A 27,951-nucleotide genomic window follows, 5' to 3' on the forward strand; every position below is an offset into this window, starting at 1 on the left:
TAAACAACACAGGTTGAAGCCCAGGAGAGATGTGTGAGCTAGAGGGACCGATTTGTGGCTCATTGACATATATCTGTATGTTATTACACATATCCATAGGTCATTTGAAGCCAAGGGAGTGGATGGGATGGCCAAGGGGAGTGGGCAGAGCGAGAAGATGAGGGCAGAGGACCACCCTGCATACAGTGGCACCCAACCAGAAAAGTTGCATGCTCTGTCGGAGACTTCTTTGCATTTTACCAAATTTGATTAGCTATAACAATCATCTCATAAGGGTAAACAGAAAGGTTTTAGGGAATTTTCTACATCTTTTGTTGGCTGATAACAGCAAAAACAAAACTGTATTTTAATAAAGCAGATTTTGAGAAGTTTAGCAAAGTAGTGAGGAGGACTTAACAGAGACAAAATATTCTAAGAAAGTAAGGGAAATTATTTACATAGATCAAGGCCCAGCAATAGCAAAACTGATGTTGAAATGCGGAAGGGCTTTGCAATTAAATGTTGTTCTTTAGGGGATTATGAATTTTCTCCCTCAGGGTGTAGGATTCAAGTCCTCCTAACCATGCCTCACTTTCACCTCTTTGCAAATAAAATAGAACAAAAAGAGTTCAATTCTTCAGGTAAATACAGTTGTTTATAATTGTATAAGTGTTCCCTTCAGTAACACGGAGGATATTTTAACTGAAATCCCCGAAGTTCTCCAGGTTTGCAGAAAGGGTGCTGGAATCAGAATGAATGTTTCAGATGCTTGGCATTTATGTTCTACTTTCAGTCTTGCGAAGATTTCCTGTATAATTAGTAGTGAGGATAAGTTCTCTGTGTGCCCAAAAAAGAAGACTCCTTAGCCTTCACTGGTGTCCAGCTTAACATTTTTAAAAGTCCATGCTGTGGTCCAGGTCAGGAAAGGCTTCACAAATACCATCCAAAATGCATATTGGGAAAAACGATGTTGTGTTTTTGAAAAACTTACTCTGATCTTATTATCTCTAAATTGCATTCCTATTTGAGGCACTTAAAGTAGTTTCTGCAGAGGAAATGGGCACAGAGGTAATGATCTAGATCTTACGGAAAATAAGAATATAGAATGAATACATGTCCAACACACACTTTAATTTCTTAGTAAGGTAACTCAGACTACAAGGGGCCGCCGGTAATCCCCTCCTGTGCCTCAGGTTACAATTTAACAGCACCATAACGTCAAGAGCTTTAACATCTCAGCTAGTTTACAGTGAGTGTGTTGGTTCTGTAATTAGAGGTTAATAAACAGGTTGGAGATGAGGTGGTGCCACACACCTCATTTATGTGTGAGGTTCTGGTGACTAAGAGGCCATGCAAACTCTTTCTTGAGCCTGAGGGAACTTCAGGCTCCCTGCCATGGGATCCTAAGTTGTTTCAGGCAGCTTCTTGGTCGTCTCTAAAGAAATTATAGGTGGGAGCAGTTCCCGAATTATGTCTGTTTGGGCAAAATATTGAAATACTATAAACTTTGCTGAAAGCTTCTTCTGAAAGCTTTATTCTTGAAAGTCTTGCCCAGCAACTGCCTGTCAGGTGAACTCAGGTTTTGCATTTCGACCTTCTCCACACTCTCTGTACCTTTTCATGCCACATCCTTTCTGTCCGGGCCCATTCCGCTCGCCCAATATAATACGCGTTTCAGAGGGAATGATTCTAAACCCAAGATTCAGTTTTGTTAGGAAAGTCATCACTAAGTTTTTTTTGAGGGGGTGGCATCAATGCTTGTTAAATTTTTTATTTTATTCGGGGTAAAAATGTTGGAAAAATATGAAAAATACTCCCTCGTAAATCTACCCCCAAGAAGTAATCCCTGTTCACATTTTTGTTGATAATTTTCAGTATTTTATTGATGCAAAGATATTTTTAGACAAAAGTAGCATCTTTTGGTACACTCGAATCCTTTAAATTTGTCAACATTTCATGAGCATATTCTCAAGTTGTCAAAATACGGGATATAAATTAACTTCGCTCACATCCTCTTAAAACTGAAAATTCATCCTATTTCAGCTCTCCGATCCCTGTTCGGCAAACCCCATCTTAGAGGCTGTCTTTAAGCAGTAAATGTAAAATTACCTTGTGGTAACACCCTTAGAAATAATTATAACTCTTCTACCTTACTTACACCAAGATGTCAGGTTAACTATGTGAAGGGCAAGTAGAGTCCCTTCAGTTGTATTCAGTTGTAGAAAATCATTGCATTCCGTTGTAGAAAATCCCAGGCGGATGTGTAGCATGTCATAATTGTTTCCCTCTCCATCAGAAAGCATTAATTGATCACGTAATTTACAAAGTATCCCAGGATCAATAGGAAAACTACACTGCATCACCTTAACCTTTAAGGACTTACTACTGTAGGCAAATGAGCTCCCAGTTTCCTTCCCTCAAACATGGCTTTGGCATAACAAGGGCCAGTATTGCTCCTGGCTCCATCACACATAGGTTGGCTACTGTAAATCACCGATGCCAGCTCAAGGCACAAGGTATGTTCCAGAAAATCAGAATTGTACCAAAGCACAACGGTTTTTGAGTCCACTAATTCCAACAGCCTGATATTCCTTGCAGAATGAATTAGGGGTTACCACCCCCATGCTTTACAACATGATGCTAGATAGAAATTTGCCTCCATCAAGTGGCCACTCATCTCTTTGTTTTCAAATAAAAAAGAGATTGAAGTAGAAGTAGAAAGAGGTGAGACAGTTGAGTCTGCTGGGGTTGAACTCAAATTAATGGGCATGATTCGGGATAGGGCAGAGTAGGTATAAGGATGTATGCTTTCTTTCTTTTTTCTTTAAAACAAAGTATGGTTTATTTTGATGCACAAATGCCAAGTGGAAACTCAACAAAATTGAACGTAGTACCATTTAAGCAGGTTTCTTTGTAGGGACGTATGCTTTCTTCTTCTGGTCCTTTATGTCTGTGTTTTGTAGGTGTGTCCAAAGAAGAAAAGATTTGCAGGGTCCATCATATACCACAGTAGCATCCTTGATTTCAAAGTCCTCTAGCATTAATGGCATTTGACTCAGACATAATTGTCTTTAATACATCACTGTAAAATCTACCATATTACACAAGGGAGGTGCTACCGTTTAACTGGGAGATGCTACTGATTAATGATTATATGTTAAATTTATCTAGAAAATGAAGTCTTTGTGAAAAGGAATGACGGATGTTTGCAAAAGAGTGTATGAGAAAGATATTATAAATCAAAGGTTTATGAATTCTGCATATTAAATATGAATAGCTATTAAAATATTTACTGTATTACAATTAAAAAGAGTAATTAAATTAGAGCCTATCGTGAAGAATTTGGAATTTGTGTGAAAACTTACAAAACTTAAATGTAATAAATCCAAAACAGAAAAAAATTTCACCAACTGACTCCAGTTAAAAAAGCTTCCTGCTTCTTTTTGCAGTACCAGAGGGGAAGAGTTATGTGATAAACATGTTATTATGGGAAAAAAGTGAAAATAATATTACTAGTGGACAGAAGAAAGTGAGAGGTAGTGAAAGGGCTCAATTTCATCTGAAGGTTGCAGCTCTGATGTTCTAAGGAAGGTCTCGGTCATTTGATTTTCCAGGTTTAATGTGTGACTTTTTGAAAACTAATTTGAAATTTCACTGTGTACAGGGCTCAGGGAACTCATCTTGTTGAGGAAATGACTCACTAAAATAAATGAACGTGTGGGCCCTTGACCATTTTTAACGCCATGGAGGATAGGTTTGAAGAGGTCAGTGTTTGTCCTTTGTGCTCAGATTATTGGTGACGCTTCTCTAGGAAAGGAAGGTTGAAGTCTTTCACATGGAACCACACGAAATTGACACTTAGATATGTCACAAATTGGCGAGTATCTGCAGTTTCATGTAGTTCATGCTAACAAATTCTAAATGGGACTAAGACCATGACTTGACTGAGTTGAAAAGGAAGGAGGTCTGTGTTTTAAGGACAAAACAACATTTGCAAAAATGTAATAGAAAATTGAAAGGAGTAAAACAGTTTTGCTTTGCTGGAATTTCTGGAATAATCTGGGGTACTAATGGTGGACTTTGGGTGATTACCATGTGTCAATGTATGTTCATCAGTTGTCACAAACATACCACTCTGGTTGGGGTATTATAAAGTGATAACCTGCTGTCAGGTCAAATGGGAGGGTGCTGAACTTCACGGTTAATTTGAAATTTGCCTAGATTATAAATTGAAAATGACCTTTCCCCATCTGTAAACAAATTATTTCCTTTTTTTTTTTGAATTTATTTATTAAAAAAATTTTTTTTTCAAATTATTTCAATTAAAAACCTAATTTAATTATAATTCTTCAACTTAGGAGAGATATTTTTCTTTTTCTTTTTTTTTTAAGATTTTTTTTTTTGATGTGGACCATTTTTAGTCTTTATTGAATTTGTTACAATATTGCTTCTGTTTTATGTTTTGGTTTTTTGGCCACAAGGCATGTGGGATCTTAGCTCCCCGACTAGGGATTGAACCCGCACCCCCTGCATTGGAAGGCGAAGTCTTAACCACTGGATCACCAGGGAAGTCCCACGATATTTTTCTATTTAAGAAAACATTAGTTTTTTTTGTTATATGAGATACACGAGAAAAATTTGTTTATTCTTAAATAGTGTGATCTCAACACATGTGAAGGTCAGTGTTCCTTAGATTGGTGTGTTGATAGCTTATTTCAAATCAATATTTTTTATTTATTAAAACTAGACTTCTGGGAATTCCCTGGCAGGTCCAGTGGTTAGGACTTGGCAGTGAAAGTGCAAAAAAAAAAAAAAGCCTAGACTGCCAAGGCACTATTCGGCAGAAAATAATGTGATTTTCAAAACTTCACTTACATATTTAAAATAAACTTTTTAATTTTAGAACAATTTTAGTATCACAAAGATCATTTAAAAGTTCCCATTTACCCCACACACAGTTTCCTCAATTATTAACATCTTAAATGGTACATTTGTCACAATTCATGAACCAGTATTGCTAGATATTATTATTATCTGCAGTCCATAGTTTATTCAGTTTTCCGTAGTTTTTACCAAATGTCCTATTTCTATTCCAGGATCCCACAGTACATTTAATTGTCGTGTCTTCTTAGGATTCTCTTGGCTAAGAGTTCCTCAAATTTTCCTTGTTTATAATGACCTTGACAATTTAGAGGAGTCCTGGTCAGATATTTTGTAGACTTCCCCTCAGATGAGCCTTGTTTGATGTATTTTTAAAATATGTTTGTTATTAAGACAATATTTTTAGAGCAGTTTTAGGTTCATAACAAAATGAGGGGGAAGTACAGAGATTTCCTATATAGCCCCTGCCCTCCAACAGACTGGTACATATGCTACAACTGACGAACCTACACTGACACATCGTAATCACCTGAAGTCCATAGTTTACCTTATGGTTTAATCTTGATGTACGTTCTATGGGTTTGGACAAATGTGTAATGGCATGTGTCTACCATTATAGTATCATATTTTCACTGTCCTAAAAATTCTCTGTGCTCTGGCTAATCACTGTTAACCCAACCCCCAACCCCTGGTAACCAATGATTTTTTTATTTTATTCTATTTTTTTACTGTCTCCATAGTTTTGCCTTTTTGTAGAATGTCACATAGTTGTAACTGTACAGTATGTAACCTTTTCAGATTGGCTCCTTTTACTTAGTAGTATGCATTTAAGGTTCCTCCATGTCTTTTCATGGCTTGATAGCTCATTTCTTTCTAGTACTGAATAATATTTCACTGTCTAGATGTACTGCCGTTTATTTACCATTCACTTACTGAAGGACATCTTAGTTGCCTCGAAGTTTTGTCAGTTGTGCATAAAGCTGCCATAAATATCCACATGCACGTTTTGTGTGGACATAAGCTTTCAGTTCTTTAGGGCAAGTACCAATGGGCACGATTGCTGTATCACTTGGTGAAAGTATGTTTAGTTTTGTTAGAAACCACCAACTGTCTTTCAAAGTGGCTGTACCATTTTGCATTTCCACCAGCAATGAATGACATCCTCACCAGTGTAGGTGTGTAATGGTGTCTAATTGTTGTTTTAATTTACATTTCCTTGATGACATGTGATGTGGAACATCTTTTTTATGCTTATTTGCCATCTTTATATCTTCTTTGGTGAGGTGTCTGTTCAGATCTTTTGCCCATTGTTTTTTTAGTTGGCTTGTTTGTTTTCTTATTGTTGAGTTTTAAGAGCTCTCTGTATAATTTCACTTATTTTTCACAACCGAAATACTCTACATATTTTAAGACACCTTAAGTGCTATCATCAACTTTCAATTGTACAAGATTTCTTATTAATTTAAGAATAAGGTTTACACTTCCTCTATTAATACAGGTTAGAAGGTTTATTTATTTAGTTTCAACAAATACATATTTGTACACATCAAATGAGCCAGACAAGGACCCTACATTTAGAAGTTTACAATTCAGGAAGAGAGAATCAAAGGGAGGTATTGTTATAGATTTAATTTGATGGGAAACAAAGCAGAAAGTTTCAAGGACAATTAACCCCTTAAGTCTTCCTTATCTTTGGCTGATTCTGGCTTTAGAGACTTCAGAAGTCTTCCCCAGACAGTTCTGTATTCTCTGAAGGAATGTTAAAAATCCTAATTCTGGGTAATTTTGTTTTACTCCAGACTCTGAGCGCTAAGGTTAGTTTCTCAAGCAAAACATTCTGTCCCCTCCAGGAATGGAAGCATTGATGAACAGAAAATATCCACCCTCTCTTGATTCTTCTACTTAGCAGTATTGGAATAACCACCTGGTCAGCTTTAAATCGTAATGGGGGGGGGGATGTGTAATTATGTTTGATTCAAGCAAATAATCCAAAATTCCCCAGTCCATGCCTATGGATTTGGGTTTAATAGCATCCTGTACTTTACCTCTCAGAAGCTTTTCTCACTTGTCTTCAATTAGGATGTTAGGTCAGTGAGAACTTTGGTGAGTTAAAAAGAACCACATTGATATTTGAGAAGACCTAGGCTGACAAATCAAGTTTTTAATTACAGGAAATAATCAGAAACTACTGTAGATGCAATTAAAGGCCTTTTTCTTTGGGGGAAGCTTGTTTGTCTTTTATATTTTTTTCCCTAAACTCATTATAAAAAATACTGTACTCTTTCATGCTTATAGCCTGAAACTCTATAACTTCCTGCTGTGAATATGGAAATGAATTTTGTCGAAATCAAAGAAATTAGTTAATAGGATTTTTTAAAGCCTGTTAGTAGAAGTGGTTTAACATTTTTAAAGAAAATGTTTGCTTTGTTTATGATTAAACTGAACTAGACACCTGACCTCTGATAATCTCTCAAATCCCATACCTCTCTTTCTGTAACCAATGAATTGCTTTAAATTTTACGAGTTGAGAATTGATTAAATAAAACCATAATTTGATTCTCCAAACTGGTTAAAATTCAAATGTATAAAGTATAGCTCACTTAATAACATGAGAGTTTTTTTGGTTTTCTTTTTTTTTATAACTTTTTTTTAAAGTGAATTTCCTCCCGTGTACTTGTTGTTTTTTTTTTAACATTTTATATTTATTTATGTATGTATATATGTATTATTTATTTTGGCTGTGCCTGGTCTTAGTTGCGCCACAGGGGATCTTCGTTGTGGCATGTGGGCTTCTTAGTTGTGGCATGCAGACTCCTAGTGGTGGCATGCATTTGGGATCTAGTTCCCGGACCAGGGATCGAACCTAGGCCCCCTGCATTGGTAGAATGGAGTCTTACCCACTGGGCCACCAGAGAAGTCCCTTGGTTTTCTTTTTAAATGGTCACTTTGGCATTTGGTAGCTACCAGAGAAACACATGGGTTTAGAAGGGCATCTTAGGTCAATTCAAAAGCCTGGAGAAGAACTGAGTTGGCAGAATATAATCTTGCCAGTTGAAATTCAACCAGCCTTTGAAATTTATTCTCATCTGAAAAGTACTACAGGATTTCAAAATAATGTAGCAGACATGCTACTTAGAAGCCCACTTCCTAATATTCCTCTAATTACCCAGTTGCCAACCCAGCTTGTTTATTTGAAAGATATTAGGATGGAGGTTAGACAACATATATTATGATTACTTTTCTTCCTGTGTATATTTTAATTTGAAAATGTTAAAGTATATTACAGAGTATTTTCCTATTTCACAGATTTGTAGAACTAAGATTTTGATGGGCTTATGCTCCCAGGGCTAGATCTTCCTTTGGCTTTTTCTTCTATTATTCATTGCAATCCATACAAGGCAGCCGCCCTGTGAGCATTTTCCCGGCATCCTCCTTGTGTTTACATTCCTACTGCATTTATATACAGGCGTACTGTACTCCATGTGGGTTTGGTTCCAGACCACTGCGATAAAGCAAACATCACAGTACAGCGAGTCACACGGATTTTTTGGTTTCCCAGTGCATATAAAGTTATATTTACACTACACTGTACTCTGTTAAGTGTGCAATAGCATTATGTCTTAAAACAAACAATGTGCATACCTTAATTTAAAAATACTTCGTTGCTAAAACTGCTAACCAACATCTGAGCCCCCAGCGAGTTGTAATCTTTTTGCGGTAGTAACATCACAGATCACTGGTCACCCTAACACATATAATAATAATGAAAAAGTTTGAGATATCGTGAGGATTACCAAAATGTGATACAGAGACATGAAAGGAGCAAATGCTGTTGGAAAAATGACCCTGGTGGACTTGCTCGACACAGGGTTGCCACAAGCCTTCAATTTGTAAAAACAATGCAGTAAGGTGAAGCACAGTAAAACAAGGTCTGCCTGCATTGGGCAGCACCCACATGGCAGACAGTGGAGCTGCACGTGCGGGCAGTGCTCATCCCTCGCCCTCAAGTCTCTTGGGGGAGGTGGCACAGGGTTGCTATGTAGGATGTAGGTGCTGACTCGAGGGACAGAACATGCAGTGGGGGACACCTCACAAGGAGATGAGAGTCGACCAGGGAAGATTGCCCAGAGACGCTGACCCTGAAGCTGATTCTTAAAGAATGAGTCAGAGTTTGCCAGACACAAAAGAGTCAAGGGGAAACAAAGAGTCATGATGTGTCGAAGAAATGGCCTATAAGTAGTTTAATGAGCCTGCAACTCAGCGTGTATGGGGGGACTCCTGGGAAGTGAGGGAGCTGGGGCCGGATTAATGAAGTGCTTGGACATCAGGTCAAGAAGTCTGGATTTCATTCTGTGGACAATGGGAGCAAGTGAAAGATCATCCTTAGGGAAGCGATGTGATCAAATGTGCATTTTAGGCAAGTCCAATGAGAAGGGTTTGAGTTTCATCTTATAAAAAGCAGCTTCTAGATGCCCTTCACACTTATATAGCTGCCATGTATTAATCCCCTACTGTGTGCCTAGGCATGCCCAAATATCTTTTTTTTTTTTCCCCCTATACTCTTTATCCCTTTCTCTCTACTGGCTTTTATCTGCCTCATCCCATTCCAAGTTTATAAACATGACTAAGTCCAATGTTATAAATAAAATAATGATACTAAGACATTAAGGTGAGGTTATTGCCGTTGCTGTTGGATTCAGCAACGGTGAAGCCAAGCAACCTTGGAAAGAGCTGTTTCAGTTGAGGGATAGGAGCAGTGGGTCAGGAATTGATTGGCAGGTCAGGAAGGTGAAGTGGGGAATAGAGATGCTCTTTCTGGGAACCTTACCTTGAAAGGAAGGAGTTAAGCATAGAAGATTGTAAGAAGTGTGTGGTACCCAAGGGAGCCTGGGAGGAGAGAGCCCGAAGGCACGAGAAAGTTGGTGGATGGATTTGTTTCAAGAGGGGAAAGAGGAGGCAGAGGAGGGATGGGAAGGTCTTTTCCACTGTCAGTAGAAGATGGCTGGAGGCTGAATGTAGATTGCCTGTGGTGTGTTGGAAGTTGGGCAAGTCTTACCACCTGCCTTCGATTTTTCCGGTGAAGATCTTCTGCTGAGAATGGAGAAGAGGCTGGTGAGAAAGGAATCTGAAGGGAATGGGCAAGGTTTGAGGGAGTGTTTGTGTGAGAAGGAGAGGGACATGTTGAGAAGGATGATCACCAGTGCCCTGCGGGAGCCCAGCGAGGTTGGGCACCACAGGCCGGATGGGGCGCCATGCAGCGAGGCTGGTGAATTTCCTTCAGCGTCATCAGCAGACCGGTGAGGGAACAGAGAAGGTCTGAGTGAAGGTTGAGGTTTGGTTGTGTGGGTCAAAGGAGGTGAAGGGTTTGAGAAGAGTGTGGAGACGTGATAGATAACAGCATCCAGTCCATTTAGGAGGAGATGCTTAACAGGGAGGAGACTGTAAGGAGACAAAACATAGTCAGAGGAGGCAATCGTGAGAATTGAAAGGTTGTGATCAGAAGTGAGGATAAAAGAAAGCTGAACATTTCAGACCCGGAGCAACAGTTGTGGGCTGAGCTCCAAGGGATGGCCATGAATGTGGGTGGAGAGCTGGCAAGGATCCTCTAAAGCAGAGACCCAAGGGACTTCCCTGGCGGTCCACTGGTTAGGACTCTGCGCTTCCACCGCAGGGGGCACGGGTTTGATCCCTGGCCAGGGAACTAAGATCCCGCAAGCTGGGCTGCGCGGCCAAAAGAAAAAGAGAGAGAGACCCAAGATCCTGGAGGCAAAGGTGTGCAAGGCTGGTCCTCAGGGCACTGGAGCGCCCAGGGTGGTGGCAGAAATTAGAGTGAAGACGGAGAGGGGAGGAGAGCTCCAAGCATCGGTGAGCAATGGAGTCATTATCTGAAGGGGAGTAAAGACTCATGTAACGTGGGGTGTGTCCCTCTGTAGAAGAAAGCTTCTTCCTCGCATTCAAAAAAATTAAATGTAACTCATAAAATCTGGTTTTCATCACAATTTCTCACAATGGAAACATGACCCAAAGATAGCATCTATTGGAATTCTGGAAGTATCCTGAAAACCATGCCTGTAAACATCCCCTGTCATTCATCTCTCAGGTGAGGTTTTATAGGTTCCAAAAAAAGAGAGAGAGAAGGGGTAGTTCTTGCTCCTTTGCTGAGTTTCAGCTTACTGGCAGAATACAACAGGAAGAAGGCTTTTCAAAGCATAATATGAACAGACATTTCTCTTAAGACCTTTTATTTTGAGAGGATTAAAATCTATCTAGTAGGGATAGCCAACTGTCCTCTCTTTTCAAAGCTTGGTTTCCATCCATCACCTGTATCGGTTGTTCTGTTTTATATTAAGTTGTTCAGTGCCACCGCCTCCACCTCGACTGCAGTTGGTGTTGGAATAGGAAGCATAGACCCTGAGATGGTCAAGGACAAGGGGATGCAGACTGCCTTTTCTTGCCACATACCCACTGGCAGCCCCAGAGCCCGATCCCCAGTGGGAGGGAAGTTCCTACCAGCTTTTATCTTAGAAAACCTTGACCAAACATCCCACTTCTTCTGTTCCTCCCATTCCTTCTTGGCCCGTGAGGACACTTTTTTTTTTTTTTTAGTTTTTTAATTTTTGGCTGCATTGGGTCTTCGTTGCTGCACGTGGGCTTTCTCTGGTTGTGGCGAGCGGGGGCTGCTCTTCGTTGCGGTCAGCGGGCTTCTCATTGAGGTGGCTTCTCTTGTTGTGGAGCACGGGCTCTAGGTACGCGGGCTTCAGTAGTTGCAGCACGCGGGCTCAGTAGTTGCGGCACGCGGGCTCAGTAGTTGTGGTGCACGGGCTTAGTTGCTCCTCAGCATGTGGGATCTTCCTGGACCAGGGATCGAACCTGTGTCCCCTGCGTTGGCAGGAGGATTCTTAACCACTGGACCACCAGGGAAGTCCCTGCATGGGGACACTTCTAAGGCAGTCTTTGGGGACAGTGACATTTATGTTCCTGTGTACTCATGAACTTTTATCAGAAGTATGTTTTTGGTCAAACTGCAATGTTTATTTCTATGTACTACCACAGAGTTAGTATTAACCCATTTCATCTTGCTTTTCTACCCCCATTTGAACAGAATCCTACAAAGGATCATATATCCCTTGCAGATTTTTTAAATCAGGAGCTACTGTTAAAATGCAAGGGATCCCCAGAGTCTAAGACTGAAGGCTTTAGTTTCATCTACTGCATGTGAAATTCTCCCATATATATAGACAGGGCTTTAGGTAAATCATAGTTAATGTGTGTCCCTACTTCTCTGGCAACATTAGAGGGTTTTTGTTTAGTGGCTTAAACATTCAATAATACTTGAAACACTTTGTCCAGGTCTCTAACGGAGATGCTTTGATGAGTCCTCCAGCGCTTGTCTAATCAGGAAAGACTCACGGGAGGATTAAGCAGCGCATGCGTGAGAAAATAAAACAGTCAAAGCAATGCATTATTCTGGGTATGAAGTGGATTATTACGATGGTATTAAAAAAAAAAAAAAAAGGACCCCGAAGAATTAAGTTGATGCAGTTTGGAGTGAGGACTAAATTGTCACCACAGTTTGCTGTGGGCATTGGTTAACTGATGGAAGACTCCAGAAGATGGGTCCAGGAGGCACTGAACTGGACCCGTGTGGACCAATAACCTGGAGCTCAGTCGCAGACTCTGCCCCTCCAAGTATGCCTTCCTCTGCCCTGGCAGCTTGGTCTGGTCCAGCACACGTTCCCCAAGCCCCTCGTGGTTGTGGTGCTGGAGGAGGGTCTGCTTGCCTCCCTGGTCAGAAGGCAAAGGGTTTGTTCCATGAACTGCGACCAGGCTAGAGGGAAGGGTGGGAGGGCTGCGCGTGTCCCGACGGTTCATCTAGAGTTAAACGTACGCCATTAACTTCTTAAAACCCTGGCGGGACGTGCCCCAGACTATCCCTGGTGCGCTGCTTATCTGCAGCGGAACTACACGTGTAGTTAATGTGCTGGCTCCAAAAATGGGGAAAACTGTTGCACTGCTCTGTCTCCCTGATAAGGAAAAACTCCCAGGTCGTGGTTGAGGTGGACCGTCTGAAGGGATCAAAGCCTGAGTCAAGTTAAAATTCAGGACGTTAGCTCCTGAGTGGCAGACACTGCCTATTGTGATGGGGAGGGGATTCAGAGCACATCCTTGGGTTTAAGAAGAAACAAACAAACAAGCAAAAAAGCTGGTTTAAAATATTCTTATTTAAGTCATCTCTAGAAATATACAGACATCTAGGACTTTAGTTGCAGCAGCCTATGAACCAGAAATCTGACTTCTGCTTGCTGCAAGTTGCGCTTCAAAATGCATCTAACTGTAAGCTCGGAAAGTCTTTTCAGTGGCAGTAACTAAATGAACTCTGTCTTGCCTTCTCTGCCCCTGAACTCACCATGCCCCTCCCTGCCTTCTCCTCCCTTCCCTGTCACTCATCAGAGGAAAGCACCTGGCATTTTGCATCTTTCATTGTACCCACAGGAAATGACACAAATGCTCAGGGACTTTTCTTCTAACTTGTCACCAGGTGTGTTTGTTGGGCTTGGCAGCCATCAGGATTAGAGGGACTCAACTTAAAAGCTTCCACTGTGGATCTCCACCCCCAGCATGTGCGTGGGGCTTAGAGGCCCAGGATGTCTTGTGTGTGGGCTTCAGCCTCTGAAGCCCCCTGTTGTCTGCTCTTCATCAACTGCATCATCAACAGTGTCTTCAATTAATAGCTTCTCTCTACCAGCTGTCACCTTGGTGCCCATGAATGAAACTAACACATGGGACAGAGGAAACCATGCAGGGTCTGTTTTATGAGCATTGCTAGCACCTGTCGTGAGAGTCCCCACAACAGTCCTTTTCATAGTCTGCTTCCCCCAAGGGGAGGTGGGTGGAACAGGCCACCTTGGGGCTTCATCTCTGCCAGGTTGGTCCAGACGGTTTCCTCCTATTTCATGTACATTTCACTCTTTCCCTCCACTAGTTTGCATCCATTCAAGTTCTTAATGCAACTGTCTACTCAGATGAATACTTCTTTTAAGAGTCAATCAGTTAAAGACTCCAATTTTTTCTTTTTGAATTTTGAATTTTATTTTATTTATTTATTTTATACAGCAGGTTCTTATTAATCCATTTTATACATATTAGTATATATATGTCAACCCCAATCTCCCACTTCATCCCATCACTCCTCTTTCCCCCTTGGTGTCCATACGTTTGTTCTCTACATCTGTGTCTCTATTTCTTCCTTGCAAACCAGTTCATCTGTACCATTTTTTTAGATTCCACATATATGCATTAATATACGATATTTGTTTTTCTCTTTCTGACTTACTTCACTCTGTATGATAGTCTCTAGGTCCATCCACGTCTCTGCAAATGACCCACTTTCGTTCCTTTTTATGGCTGAGTAATATTCCATTGTATATATGTACCACATCTTTATCCATTCGTCTGTCAATGGGCATTTAGGTTGCTTCCATGACCTGGCAAGACTCCAATTTTTTTATGTCAATGAGATGGAGACAGAACACTGACATGACACATTTTCCGTCCCTCGAGGGGCATGCCGTTTGCTGCTTCCATTAGGCAAATTCATGGCTGTTACACACTCTCACACGGAGGAGAAAAGAGACTACTGAATATGTATTTCATAAACAGAAATGCAGTCGGTGTATCTGTTTCCTTAATGTTAGAACGTAGTCCTGCTGCCCTGTACAATTCCACAAACTGCTTCAGGGCGAAATTATTCCTTAGAAGAATTTTCACCTAATCGGCGTTCGGAAAGGAACATGGATACTTTCCGATCTCCATTCGCTTCGCTGCACATTTCAGGGGCTTCTGCTGTCTCTTGCTGAGAGGGGAAAAGAGTCAGTGGTCTGAAACTTTAAGATCCAAAAGGTAGACACAGTTTGGAAATTGTCCACATTACCGTGGTGTCAAATCACAAGATATCAAGCCTGATAACGTGGAAATTGGGGGATTTAAAGTTATAATAATTTCTGACTTGGAACACCTTGCATCCTCCCACTCTGTAAACTAATGTTTTGGAGGCAGCCTCTTACTCTTTTTCAAAGCCAGACCCTTTTCTCTGGAAATACATCTCTTTCTAAGGTGACCTAAAACTAACAGAATGCCAGGCATGGGGGTCAAGGAAAATGTGGTTAATGACACTGAGACCAACTCTTCTGAGAATGAAAAATGACGGAGTATTTTGTGTTAGATGGGACATTATTCATTCATAACCAACTTAAATTTTAAGTCTCTAGAAAAAAAAATGACAGCATTTCTTAGTTATTTCTGATATAGCCCAGGAATGAGTGCTCCAAGACCATTATAACTTTTAATTCATGTACTTATCTGTTTTTCCCAGACCTTTTAAGAAATGCTTATAGCTTTGCTTGTCAAATTGAGAGAAGGTAGATCATTATTCAAAGGAAAGCCCAATATAGGAAATTCAGATATAAATGGCTCAGCATTTTTTTTCTTGTCAAAGATTTATGACCGTCTCTATTTCAGACCTTCCTTAGCACTCTCTGGACTATTTCAGTAGCCTCTTCATTGGTCTGGAGCCTCTGTTTATCGTCCTTCATCCCTGTGTCTGTCTCTCCCGCTGCTCTGTGGATAGTTGTCATGAGCTCGGTTCTAGATTTCCTGATTGGGTGTCCTGGGTGCTTCTCAATGTTCTTTCAGCCTGGCTTTCCAACGCCGTCTTCCACCATTTTATTCACACCTCCTGTAGTCATTACCTCCTAACGGGGAAGAGAGCTCTCCTTCCTCACCTGAGTACACCACACTTTTTGATGCTGTCCCTTGTTGGCCTTGGTCCCTCTGCCAGCCCTAGCCTCTCTGTGGCCACATGCCCAAGCCTACATCCACTAAGGAACCAGCCTAAATGCCACCTTCTTCACCATCCCTCCCCAGACACCCAACCATCCCCAAGTCAAGAGTCATTCTTTGACCTTGAATAGCGCCTTATGTGTTGTGTCACTCTTAGAGCAGGTAGCTCTTCTGTTTACTTGGAAGGTATATATATATCTCCTGACCTAAACCATGAGTTCTTAGAAGGCAGGGTCTGTGTTCGTTTATTTGATTCCCTAAAGCTCCTTGTTACTCAAAACATGGCCTGCTGACCAGCAGGGTCAACATTACCTGGGAGCTTGTTAGAAATCCAGAATCTCAGTCCCCATCCCTAATCTGACGAATCAGAACCCACGTGTTAACAAGCCCCCTGGGTGATTACAACACACATGAAATTTCAAGAAGCTCTGCTTTGTTACATTGCACAGACCCTGGTGTGAAGCAGGCACCCCGTGGATATTTGTTAATAACTGGGTGGCGTTGAAAGCTGAGGTTGTTCTCATTGACTTACGGGAAGATTACCTCATAATCAGACGTCGAAAATATAACTCAGCATACATCACTTTTCTGTGGCCATTTTTAGTCTTAAATCATGGAGACCCTTTTCTCCTTTTAAAATCTTTGATTTGTTACTTTCAGGTCACCTCAGTCGTTGTTTGGGGGTTTTTTTTGGTGGGGGGGGCGGGTTGGGCTTTGGGTTTTTTTGTTTTTCATTAAAAAAAAATCCCCTCAAAGGGCAGTACTGTATTGGCCTTAGGTGAATGAGTATAGGAAGAAAGCTTGCTAATTGGGTCTAAATATAGATTATGTGCAAAAAATAATTGCTAACGTCTGAAAATAAGCATTCATATGGCGTGTATCGTGTTGTCATCTTGGCAGCTATTTCTTCAGGAGCAAGTCAGGGACAACTAAAGGCTAAGGGGATGCTCTCTGTCACTGTGTCAAAAGCTGAGTGATCCATTTCACACATATTTGCTAATAACCACGGAAGAAGATAAATGACAATATGATATGCTGGGATTTTTAAAGTGCTGAAGAATTTGATATTAAAGTATCCTTTGCTGCCTGGGAATAAAAGGAGAACAGGGAGAAACTTGTAAAGTAAGGAGGAGTATTGCTACAGCTTAGAGCAGTGGAAAGTACCACCCATTGCAAGGCCATCTCTACTTATCACAACAGCTAGAGGGTAGCATTTGCATGGGCACCACCCAGGGATGCTAGATGCCCTGCAATGCATAGGATTGTCTCACGCTGTGAAGAATGGTCCCCTGTGAGGCCACGACTTCAGAACACACTGGCCAGATGTTTCGGGGAGGGGGTGTGAAAAAGTGTTTATATCACTAAAATCGAAACCTATTTTGTATATTTTTTGTATTTTTGTATTTTTATTTATTCATATTTCATATAAATAAATGTTTTATGTAAAATGTTTATATACATGTACATATGTATGTATAAAGCATCATATATTTGTATACGTATGTATACAAAAAGCATTTTAAATACATGCTGAATTTTCCAGGAACGTGACCACCATATTAATTGAGAGGATATTATTTTTTGTTTTATTTTTTTGTTTTATTTAGAACTTTCCTATATGTTTATTTCAGAAAGATCATGTCGCGGCTCCTGTCGGTCTGCATGGGTAGCTGTTAGATTGATACCGGTCTCACCTAGAGGTGCCAGCATCCTCCTATTTTTTATTTCTTTCTTTCTTATTTTTGGCTGTGCCACGTGGCATGTGGGATCCTAGTTTAGGATTTCCAGTCCAGCAAATTTGTGACTTTCCCGTGGCAGCTTAAGTGTCATTGACACATGTTAGTTGTTGCTGCCGTTGTTTTTGAGAGTCACTACAATTTTATGAAGGATGAGGAGATGAGGAAAGGTATTTCCTCAGGCACTCTTTTCCTCCAGGTCTTCCTCAATCATCCCAGAACCCACTTGGTGCTGAGTTCTGTCCTGCAGCCACAGGGCTTTTCTCTCTGGATTCCACCTGTCACCTCCTTAGGAGACTTAACTAGAATTAAGTCTCCCTCCCACTCCAACTTCCCTGCCACCCCCGCCAAGCCATTCCTGGTTTCCTTCTCTGTGTACCCCCAGAACCTAGGCAAGCTTGGATCCAGCAACAACTCTGCCTATAGATTTTTTCCTAGTTTGTTTAATTTCAGATATAAAAAGGGTGGACTTCCCAAGTGTTCCAGATCTTTTTAAGAGTGGCTTCACTTTTCCCTTGGGGGTGCTAAGGCTGTGCAAATAGTGATGCTTTGCTGCCTCTTCCCTTCCCTCATCTGGAGCTGGGGTGGGGATTACTGGAGACAATGTGAGTTTCTAAGACAATGTGAGTTACTATTTTGCATTAAAATTCCTTTTTTTTTTCTTTTTTTTTTTTTAAATGAGGCTTTTTTTTTTTTTTAATGTAATTTTTTTTAATTTATTTTTTTGGCTGTGTTGGGTCTTCGTCTCTGTGCGAGGGCTTTCTCCAGTTGCGGCAAGCGGGGGCCACTCTTCATCGCGGCGCGCGGGCCTTTCACGGTCGCGGCCTCTCTTGTTGCGGAGCACAGGCTCCAGACACGCAGGCTCAGTAGTTGTGGCTCACGGGCCTAGTTGCTCCGCGGCATGTGGGATCTTCCCAGACCAGGGCTCGAACCCGTGTCCCCTGCATTGGCAGGCAGATTCTCAACCACTGCGCCACCAGGGAAGCCCTAAAATTCCTTTTAAATGATAATAACGAAATGAATCCCCTGCTTTGTAGAGAAAAGACATGGCTGCTTAGGTCACTTTGGGAAGAATTATTTCACATTTCTTTTGAAAGTTAAATGCTCATCCTTAGACGTGACACCATGGCCCCTTGAGTCTATTCTGACCTTTCTGTCCATGTTTTTTTTTCTTCTCCACCTCTTTATTCACTTGTCACAATGTGTTCACAGGTTCCTTCTGTTCATGTCTTTGGCAAGATTGTCTTTGGTTAAGTGTGGTATAAATATATCCCTCTCCGGTCCCATTACAAAGGCTGCTCTTAGTATTTCAACTCTTGTCTGCGTTTTGGGTGACATCTACCTTCTTAATGCTGCTTCTAAGCTTTGGCATCTCAGCCAGTAAAATCCAGTGCATCTGGGGCAGATAATGCCCTCTGCTCTGATATTTCTCTTTGGTCTTGGTGTGTTAAAGTTAGACCCAGGTCATTATTTTTGTAACAATGACATTTTCATAATGCACTAAGTAATGAAGTGTTAAGAACACCCAGAAAAAGCCTTAAAGATGCCGAGAACATTTCCTGAAGCATTTAATATTAAGGCTATTAACTTTTTACATCTCTTTTTTAATATAAATTTTTCATAAAGCATATTGAAAGTGACTTTACACCAAGGTATTCAGTATCAGGAAAATTGACATTTAATTGCAATCTGCCCCACATCAACGCAGTCCCATGCCCAGCTCTGGCCTCGGTGCTCCAAGCACCTTCCACTTCGAATCCCAAATAGTCCTAGGTCTTCTGTCTACCTCTCCCCAAAGCCCAACCCTCTCCACCTGCTGAAAACCCAGCCAGGTCCACGATCACCCTAGCTGGAAAGTGGTTTGCCCTTTTCTGAATTCCACAAGTCTTTTGCTTCCAAAAATGACAACAAAGTTTCCACATTCACTGTTTTATAGTCACACTCTATCTTCCTGAATATAATACAGTAGAGACTCCATGAGGGCAGGCGATGACCAGTTGCTGTTTCACTCTACGGTGTCTGATACTCAGCTGTCAGTCACTACACAGTGTGTTTTGAATGAGGAATCAAATAGATGTCTCTTCTGCACTAGCTATAGAGTAGCATGTGAATTGACTTTTTTAAACGGAATCCTTCAGAGAGAGAAGCTCATTGTTTAAAAGAAACTTTCAGAGAAGGCAAATGATTCTTTTTTTTACCATAATGAGTCCCTATCTAAATGAACTACCTTTGATCTGGCATTTAAACTGTTATATACATGTCTTGCTTCTCTTATACCCTTTCATTTATTCAGCATGTATTTAATAAAAGCATATCACATACCACTGTGCAGTTGTGGGAACACAGTAGCGAACAGGACAAAGGACCCGCCCTCTCAGCACTAACTTCTCAGAGAAGAGGAGCAGGCAATAAACAAATCTAAGAAATGCCATGTGGTATAAAGGCTGTGTAGAAAAATAAGGTGGGGTAAGGGAAATGGAGAGACTGGGGGTGCTTTTTATAGAGGAGGAATTTCAAATGAAGGGATAGTCTGAGCAGAGACCAGGGAGGACAGAGGGTGGGAGGCCCCCAGGTGGGTATCCGTCAGAGGAAGAGCCCAGGCTGCAGAGGAAACAGCAAAGGCCGGGGATGGGCAGTGGGCATCTGAGGAACAGGGTGCAGGGAGGCCATGTGGCTGATGTGGCTGAGGGACCGGTGTGGGGCGGGTCTTGAGACAGAGCTGGGCAAGGTCAGTAGAGCTAAGGGGTAAAGACTTGAGTGTTTAGTTAAGAGGGGCTGTCATTGGACATTTGGAGGACCTACATCCTTTTTTTTTTTTTAAAGAAGACTGAGTTCGGCTGCTGTGGAGAGTAGTCTGTAGAAGCAGGAAGACCCACAAGGAGGCTCCTGAATAGGAGACAACAGGGACCATGACTAGGGTGGTGGCCTGAGGGGTAAGAAGCCATCAGACCCTGGTTCTTAGAGGTGATGGGATCTGCTGCTGGTCAGACTGTGGAGGCCCATGAGAGGAAGAGGGAAGTCAAGAGTAATCACAAACAAGGCTTTGGTTTTAGCAGCTGGAAGATTCATGTTTTCATTGACTGACACGGGGCAGGTCTGAGGAGGATCGAGTTTGAAGGACACACTCAAGTTGGGTGTTAGACGGATTGTCGAACATCCCAGACTGTTGGCTGTGAGTCTTTCTTCCAAAACTGTGAGTCCTGGAATTCAAGGTCATGTCTTGGTCATCTTTGTGTTCTCCAGTTAATTTGCAGAAGTTCTCGCTCATAGGACCCCTACCACTTGTGTTTGAGTTCATGGAATTCAGATTTGCATACGTGGGAGTTTCTGAAAGTGGCCTGTGGTTTCACTTGCATTTTTGTATTCCTTTTCATCATAATCTGGAAAAGCAGAGAAGAGACAGTTGGAAAAAAATGCTGTATGAAACTTGCTGGAAACGGGTAGAACCAGAAATGATGCTGACAAGAGGTTTAGAAGTACAAAATAGAGAGTACTCAGACCAAATATAAGTAAATTAGCATAAATCATCAATCTCTGATTTCCATGCCTGTCTTCTCCGAGTTGGCTGACTCAACAGCTGCTTCTGTGACTACAGCTGTATAATTCCTCCACATTTCCTTTTTGCATGGAAAAAGTATTCCAGTTTGTCATTGCTTCATCATTTGCAATTTTATATTAGGTTCTCGTTTTTTATTTTTTGGGCCTGACCATATGGTTAAGAAAGTCATGCAACTGTCATCCATTCTGAACTGTTTTGTTTTCACTTGGGGTTTGGTTTTAGGTCCACTTGGGGTTTTATTATTTGCCCTTGGGGTTCTCCAGGCTTGGAAATGCTTCTCTCAGTAAACTTCCTGATCCCTGGTTGAAACTTGCAGGACAGTGGGGATTCCAGGTAGAGAAAGCCCTCACAGGCAGAGAGAAAAGCAAGGTGAGGGCAGGTGCCTAGCTTGTTGTGGTTGCAACATAAGCTTCATAGGGAGTGTGAAGAGAGTGAAGAACACGTGATGAGAAGGTAATAAAGGTCGTTACGGGGACTTCCCTGGTGGCGCAGTGGTTAAGAGTCGCCTGCCAACGCAGGGGACACGGGTTCGATCCCTGGTCCGGGAAGATCCCACATGCTGCGGAGCCACTAAGCCCGTGCACCACAACTACTGAGCCTGCGCTCTAGAGCCCACGAGCCACAACTACTGAGCCTGCGTGCTGCAACTACTGAAGCCCGCGTGCCTAGAGCCTGTGCTCTGCAACAAGAGAAGCCACCGCAATGAGAAGCCCATGCACCGCAACGAAGAGTAGCCCCCACTCGCTGCAACTAGAGAAAGCCCGCATGCAGCAACGAAGACCCAATGTAGCCAAAAGTAAATAAATAAGTAAACAAATACTTTTTTTTTTTTTTTTTTAAAAAGGTCATTATGGGCTATGCTAAGGAGTATAGAAAACGAGGAGCTTCAGACGCTTAGAGTCTGGAAGTACTGTGATGAGATTTGTATTGTAGGCAAAGCTGCTTTGACTGCCATAGGAAGAGCAGACAGGCGTGAGGGAGACAGGTAAGAGGTTCTGGTGATGAAGGCAAAAGATGATGAAGGTCTTGTAAAGTTCTTAGACCAGTGACTGGCATGCATTCAATAATATATCAGTCTTTATAAAATAAAATTAAACAAATGAAAGTAGAAATGCTTGTGATGGGGAGGAGAACACCACATTAGAGAGCCATCTTACAGGTGGGATGATTGCAACATCTACTTGTGTGAGTGGTGATGTCATTCCACGACAAGGAGCAGGTGGGGTTACGGGGAGCTTGACCAGGTGCCATGGTTCTGCCTGGACGTGCGTTCTCTTTGTGGAGCCCATGAAGCATCCATTAGACAGCTGGCAATATAGCTCTGGGACTCAGCTGAGACTTTGGCTTGGAAGGACATGTTTGGGACACGTTTAGAAGTCTTCAACATCTTGATAGGAAAGAAAGAGATCACTCCAAAAAAGGAAATTAAGCAAGGAGAGTCTCTTATCATAGCAATGAAGTTAAAAAAAAGTTATCTCCAAATTCTGGTTGATATAACCTCTTACTAAGATTTTCTGGCTAACCTACTGGTACCTGTTCCAGGAAAATAGTACCTTATTATTATTTTTTTTTTTTTTAAAGAATAGAAGCTACTTATTTGATCACCCTTCAGGCAGGGCTAGGTGGTGTCCCTGTCAGCAGCTTAATAATGTGCCCTTTCTGCTCTGAAGACCCACCACAACTGACCTGGAAGTGCAGTCTTCATAGAGGATCACTGCATGATCCAGCTTCCCCAGAGCACCGGGAATTTGCAGCTTTGGGCATGGCTGTCCCATTTCTGGTATTGTACCACCCTCAGTGGTACATGAGCCTTCTGGGATCTCAAGGAGTTAAAGCAGAGGATCATTTTGCCCCCAACCTAAGTGCCACAATAGAAAGCTAAGCAGCCTCCTCTTAACAGCAGTGTAGATTCCCGAAAGATATGATGGAAGAATAATAAGTGCATATGTACGTGAATTCTCTCCAAAACTCCGTGGCATGGTACTTAAAGCTGCCTCTCTGGGCACTGGCATGTCTCAGTGACTTGCAGGTAGAGTCGGCCTTTAGCAGGAGTGATTCTCTGAAGCCGTAGCGTGCATCAGGGCAGGCTGGACGCGTACCACATGCGCGCCTGGGAAACATTGCTTTCGGCAGCAGCATCTTCCAAGTGATAAAAATAACTTCGCTTTGGTCAGTAGCCCTGGAGCCAGGTGTCCCCTTTCACTTCCTGTTCTCTGTTGGGTCCTGCAAAGGGACATCTCGTCTTCCACAGTTTGGAATGTGACATTTCTGGTCTCGCCACTCTAACTGTCTCATATCTAGCTGTCTGTTCTCCTCTTGTTGTGTATTTTGAGGGTCCTCTCCTCTTGAACCTTTGCATTTTACATCCTCATGTCTACTGCTCATTCCTACAGGGGGAGATTGACAGCTCCTCCCTGCCAGACACTCGATAACCTAGATGTTTCTACTTTGATTTCTGTCATGTCCCCACTTTTTAAAGCCTAAGCTGTTTAATTACGGGGCAACAACTTTCCTGTCCGTGATTCTCTTAAAAGTCTTACTTTATCTTATTCCCCCGTCACAGAAGCTTCTTTCTGGTCCTCTGTTCTGATAATAGATGTATTTCCTGCACAATCTCGGATCGTCTTTTAGATTCTAAAGTTCTTCACACGTCTCCTTTTTGAAACTGTTGTTGACTCGTGAGTCTGATTTCTTCTTTTCCATGAGCTCCAGGTCAGACTCTCCTTCTCAAGAGTTCTTACGTTCTAAAGCCTTTGTGAGCTCGGAGGGATGGATGGTGGGTGTGATTAATCCCTGAAAGATGTGGCTGTGGGTGGGGTTATTTCTGTGTCAAGCTTCCCACTGTCAGACCGGGAAGAGAGCTGATGCTCTGGGGGGCCGCCTTCGTGTGGACACTGCCCGACCCCGTGCTCTCTCTCCTTCCTTCCCGTTGGGATAGAATCGTGTCCGTCTGCACCCAGCACGCCAGAGCAGGAAGGCCGTCTCACTCCCCGTGGAGAAAAACCTCCCGTGGACCTGCTAAAGTAACTGCTGCGTGGTTTTTTACTGCAGGAGACAAAGGATGGTTAAGTCTCCTGAGTCCTAGCTTGCTAGTCCGTAGGTTTCTCTGGCGTGAGCCCTAGAAAATTCCTCTTGATTTCAGCAGCCATGTTTAACTGACCGTTGACATTTAAAATTGTAAAAGAAAACTATAGCCCAAGATAATTGGATACAATAAACCAATTTATCTTATCTGTGAGGACATGTCAAAACCGTGGTTTGGGGACTGTGTCCTTTATTGCTAGGCAATGTATGGAACCTTCCTTGTGCACCCCTGGCTCTTCTTCCCCATCATTTCCTCAGCCGTGTCCCTTCTCAGCCTCCTGGGCTAACTGATAGCACATGTGTTTCAGAATGGAACCTGGAAAAGGAATGCATAGGGCCTCGTATGGAAATGCCATTCCAGATTCCATACGCCAATCGATAATACACTGGCTAGACTGTCGAGAGTCACCCCAGAAAGGAGGAATTTGGATTGGAAGGGAATCAAAGGAATTGTGGACCTAGTATAATTGATTGCAGTGAAGCAGTAATGGGGTGGTCTGGACAACTGGACGCAGGCCAAGTTCAAAATCACAAGCAATTCCCCCTACCCTGTGAGAATGAGGTGAGGTCTACTGAATAGAGAACAGAGTGAGTCAACAGCTTTCTTATGGTTTAATTCAAACCTGGGCCCTGAGCCTTGTCTGTTGTTTTTTGAAATGGACAGAGGTGTTGAATCCAGCCAGAAAAACCTGTGCTTATCCGTCCAATTACTTCTTTTATCCCCCCTGCCCTTCTCTCTCAGAAACAGGATTCTAAAAGTAAGTTCTCGGTTGTGTCTGATAAATGTCAGCTGATATCCAGGGCTCATTTATTTTCTTTGTCCCAGGCATAATGTCTAGCATAACATACTGTATAAATGAATGAATAGCAATGGTGTGAAGAAACAGGGAAAATGTTAGTGAGTGGAAGAAAGAGTGAAAACAAATCCTGGTGTTAAGAAGAAAGAGTTTGCCCTTGATGCCATGGTGGAAGCAAGATGGTATGACTGTGGGGTTACCAAACTCTATTCCATGGAACAGTAGAGCATCTCACACGCACACGCACGGGGGCTTCCATGATGTGACAAATATTGCACACTATATCACACTGTGGGATCCACAGTATAGGTTTGCATACTGAAGTCTCTGAAAAAGACCTGCAATGAAGACAACCTGGTTAACCTTTATTTAACTCAGCTTTTCTCCCAACATATTTGGCTGTGGAATTCTTTGCCTTAACATCTCCTTACATCCAGAACCCACCGAACACACTTTGGCCAACACTGGTAGAAATTTACAAAATCGTCATAGACTTGAGTCCAGCTGACCTGGGTTTGAATCATGGCTACCATTTTCTGTGTGATCCTAAGTCGAATTAAGTAAGCTCTAGTCTCCTGTTTCCTCATCTACAAGATCAGGATAATGTCCACTTCCTGAAATAAGAGAATTAAAGCAGATAATGCAGATAAACCATCTTCTGGGCACCTAGCACAGGCTGACTCCTTTGTGGCTGCTTATTTCCACACTGATGCACTGCATTTCTCTGTACCACGCTGGTACCCACATACAGGGGCTTCTTAGGATGCAGCCTATTCTCCTTAATCCTTACAACCAGTGGCAGACAAATTGTTGTTTGCGCTTGTAAAATGTGAATAATTAGTCTTTTTTAAGAAACTGCTTTCCCAAAGGAAAATTATGGCAGAGAGCTCATAGTTACTTTTACATTTGTTGGTGCTATTGGCTCCTAAATTCTGGTATCATTATTGCCCAGTTTTTTTTCTTGGCTCTCCAGGTTCTTCTAAATTAGATATTAAAAAGGAAGAGTCTTTCTGGAAATGTCTTATTAACCCACCAAATAAATGGCTGTTCAAAAACTATACGTAACAAGAATACCAGCCATGAGCATTTGTTTCGCTTTTACCATGTACCAGGCACCGCTCTGAACTCTTTATGTGTATAACTCATTTAATCCTTACAGCAACCCAGCGAGTATGCACTGTTCTCTGCATTTTGCAGATGAGGAAACTGAAGCTTTCAGAGTAGTATGTCTGAGGCCACCAGGTAATAAAAGATGATGGTGACTCTGAGTGACTCTAGTTGTGCAGGTTAGCACAGACAAGGACCAGCTGAAGATTGGAAAGCCAACTCGTGGTCGACCTTGAGGTTGTTATTTGCTTGCCTAGTCTAGGTGAAAACTTTTCCTTTTTTTTAGGAAATAAAAGTTATGTATCCTATATTAGTCAGGGTTCTCCAGAGGAATGAGCCAACAGGATATATATATACACACATACATACACACACACACACATATATATAAAGAAATTTATTATAAGGAATTGGCTCACTCAGTTATGGAGGCTAAGATGTCCCAAGATCTAGAGTTAGTAAGCTGGAGACCCAGGAGAGACAATGGTAGAAGTTCCAGTGTGAAAGGGGTAGGTGTAAGGCCCAGGAAGGGCTGATGTTTCAGCTCCAGTCCCCAGGCAGGAAAAACTGCTGTCCCAGCTTAGGCAGAAAGGTAGGAAGAGTTCCCACTTATTCTTGTGTGTGAGAGGTCAACCTTTTTGTTCTATTCAGGTCTTCAACTGATTGGTTGAGGCCCACCCACACTAGGGAGGACAGTCTGCTTTATTCAGTCTACCCATTCAAATGTTAATCTCACCCAGAAAACACCCTCGCAGACACACCCAGAATAATGTTTAACCAAATATCCGGGCACCTTGTGGCCCAGTCATATTGACACATGAAATTAACCGTCACACAACGCATGGTTTTAAATCACAAATTAGACATCCTCCTCTCTTGTTTCTGTTTTCAAGCAGACCAGTTGAACCCAGTAGGGTTCTACTGAGTTCAGAGACCTCATTCCAAAGGTTCCTCCAAAACTTTCGTAAGACATGGATAATTGAATATTGTCAGATATTCAGATGTCAATGACTAGTAATTTAAATACATAAAGTTTGAGCAGGGGGGGTCTCCTTAAGTCAAAAGCTACTGTTTCCCATAATGCCAGCAATCATAATAGGGGACCCCAGGCTCTCTGGGGGGGATCCATAGTGACCCCAAATTCAGAGCTTTGTGCTCTGCATGTGTAATGCAGCCCCAGGATCAGATAGGCGTTAGGTCATAGCCTGTGCCCTGTGACCATTGGGAGAATGAGTGAGACTGATTTATGTTTGCAGAGGTGAGGAAGGAAGCTTTCTTTTGCCAGCTACTCTGCTGTTGTCTGAGCATCCTGAAGGCAGTGAACTGATCTTAGTTGGACATGTGTCTGAGCTTCACACCTTGCCTTGTACACAGGAGTCAAGTAGTAAATATTGGCTGAAGGTATCAGTAATTTTGTAGGTATCCACTGTAATCTTCTTTGATATTTGCTTGGGAGACGGTGATGAGAAAAAAAGACTGCGGGACCAGTACAGAGCTGTTTTCTGAGTGAATCAGTGACGCCAATTATGTTACATTTCTTAGCGCATGGTTGCAGCTGTATGTAACTATTTCTACCTGATGACCTGAAAGAATCACCTTCAAACCCTGATAACTGATCCCGTGCAGGGCAGTACTGCAGCGGTGGCCTCTCAGTTTGAGTTAGGGTTCCTTATATCTCACTAAGAGACACATATTCTTCTGGAGTCAGGGTGTTAAAAATCATTTGTCTCTTTTCTGTCATCTGGGAAAAACAAGGCTCTTCCAGAAAATAAAAATGTCTCCTTTTTTACTTCCTAAAGGTGAAAAAGAAATGCAGTTGGAATGGGTAGGGGCTTTTTATAGGCAAGAAAAGTGACCGACTTGACAGATGACTCCTGAACTTTGTTCAGCAGCAGAGACAGGAGGAAGAGGGCAGGAACACAGCAGCTTTTTTAGACTCACTGACCCTATGGCCCACTGATAAGAAGCT

The 27,951-nt window shown here is 42.1% G+C and overlaps 1 protein-coding gene and 1 long non-coding RNA gene across 31 annotated transcripts in view; one reads left to right on the plus strand and one right to left on the minus strand.

Annotated features, from left to right (window-relative positions):
* Positions 1–27,951, plus strand: part of KIAA1217 — a 498,998-nt gene that overhangs the window by 233,031 nt on the left and 238,016 nt on the right. The window lies entirely within an intron of this gene.
* Positions 7,535–27,775, minus strand: LOC309625740. Its single transcript, XR_014242723.1, has 2 exons — positions 22,681–27,775; positions 7,535–20,815 (listed from the first exon to the last, which is right to left on the minus strand). It is a non-coding gene; the product is annotated as an uncharacterized lncRNA (long non-coding RNA).

Source organism: Balaenoptera borealis, assembly GCF_965194805.1.
Source record: "Balaenoptera borealis genome assembly, chromosome: 3".
Classification (NCBI taxonomy): domain Eukaryota; kingdom Metazoa; phylum Chordata; class Mammalia; order Artiodactyla; family Balaenopteridae; genus Balaenoptera; species Balaenoptera borealis.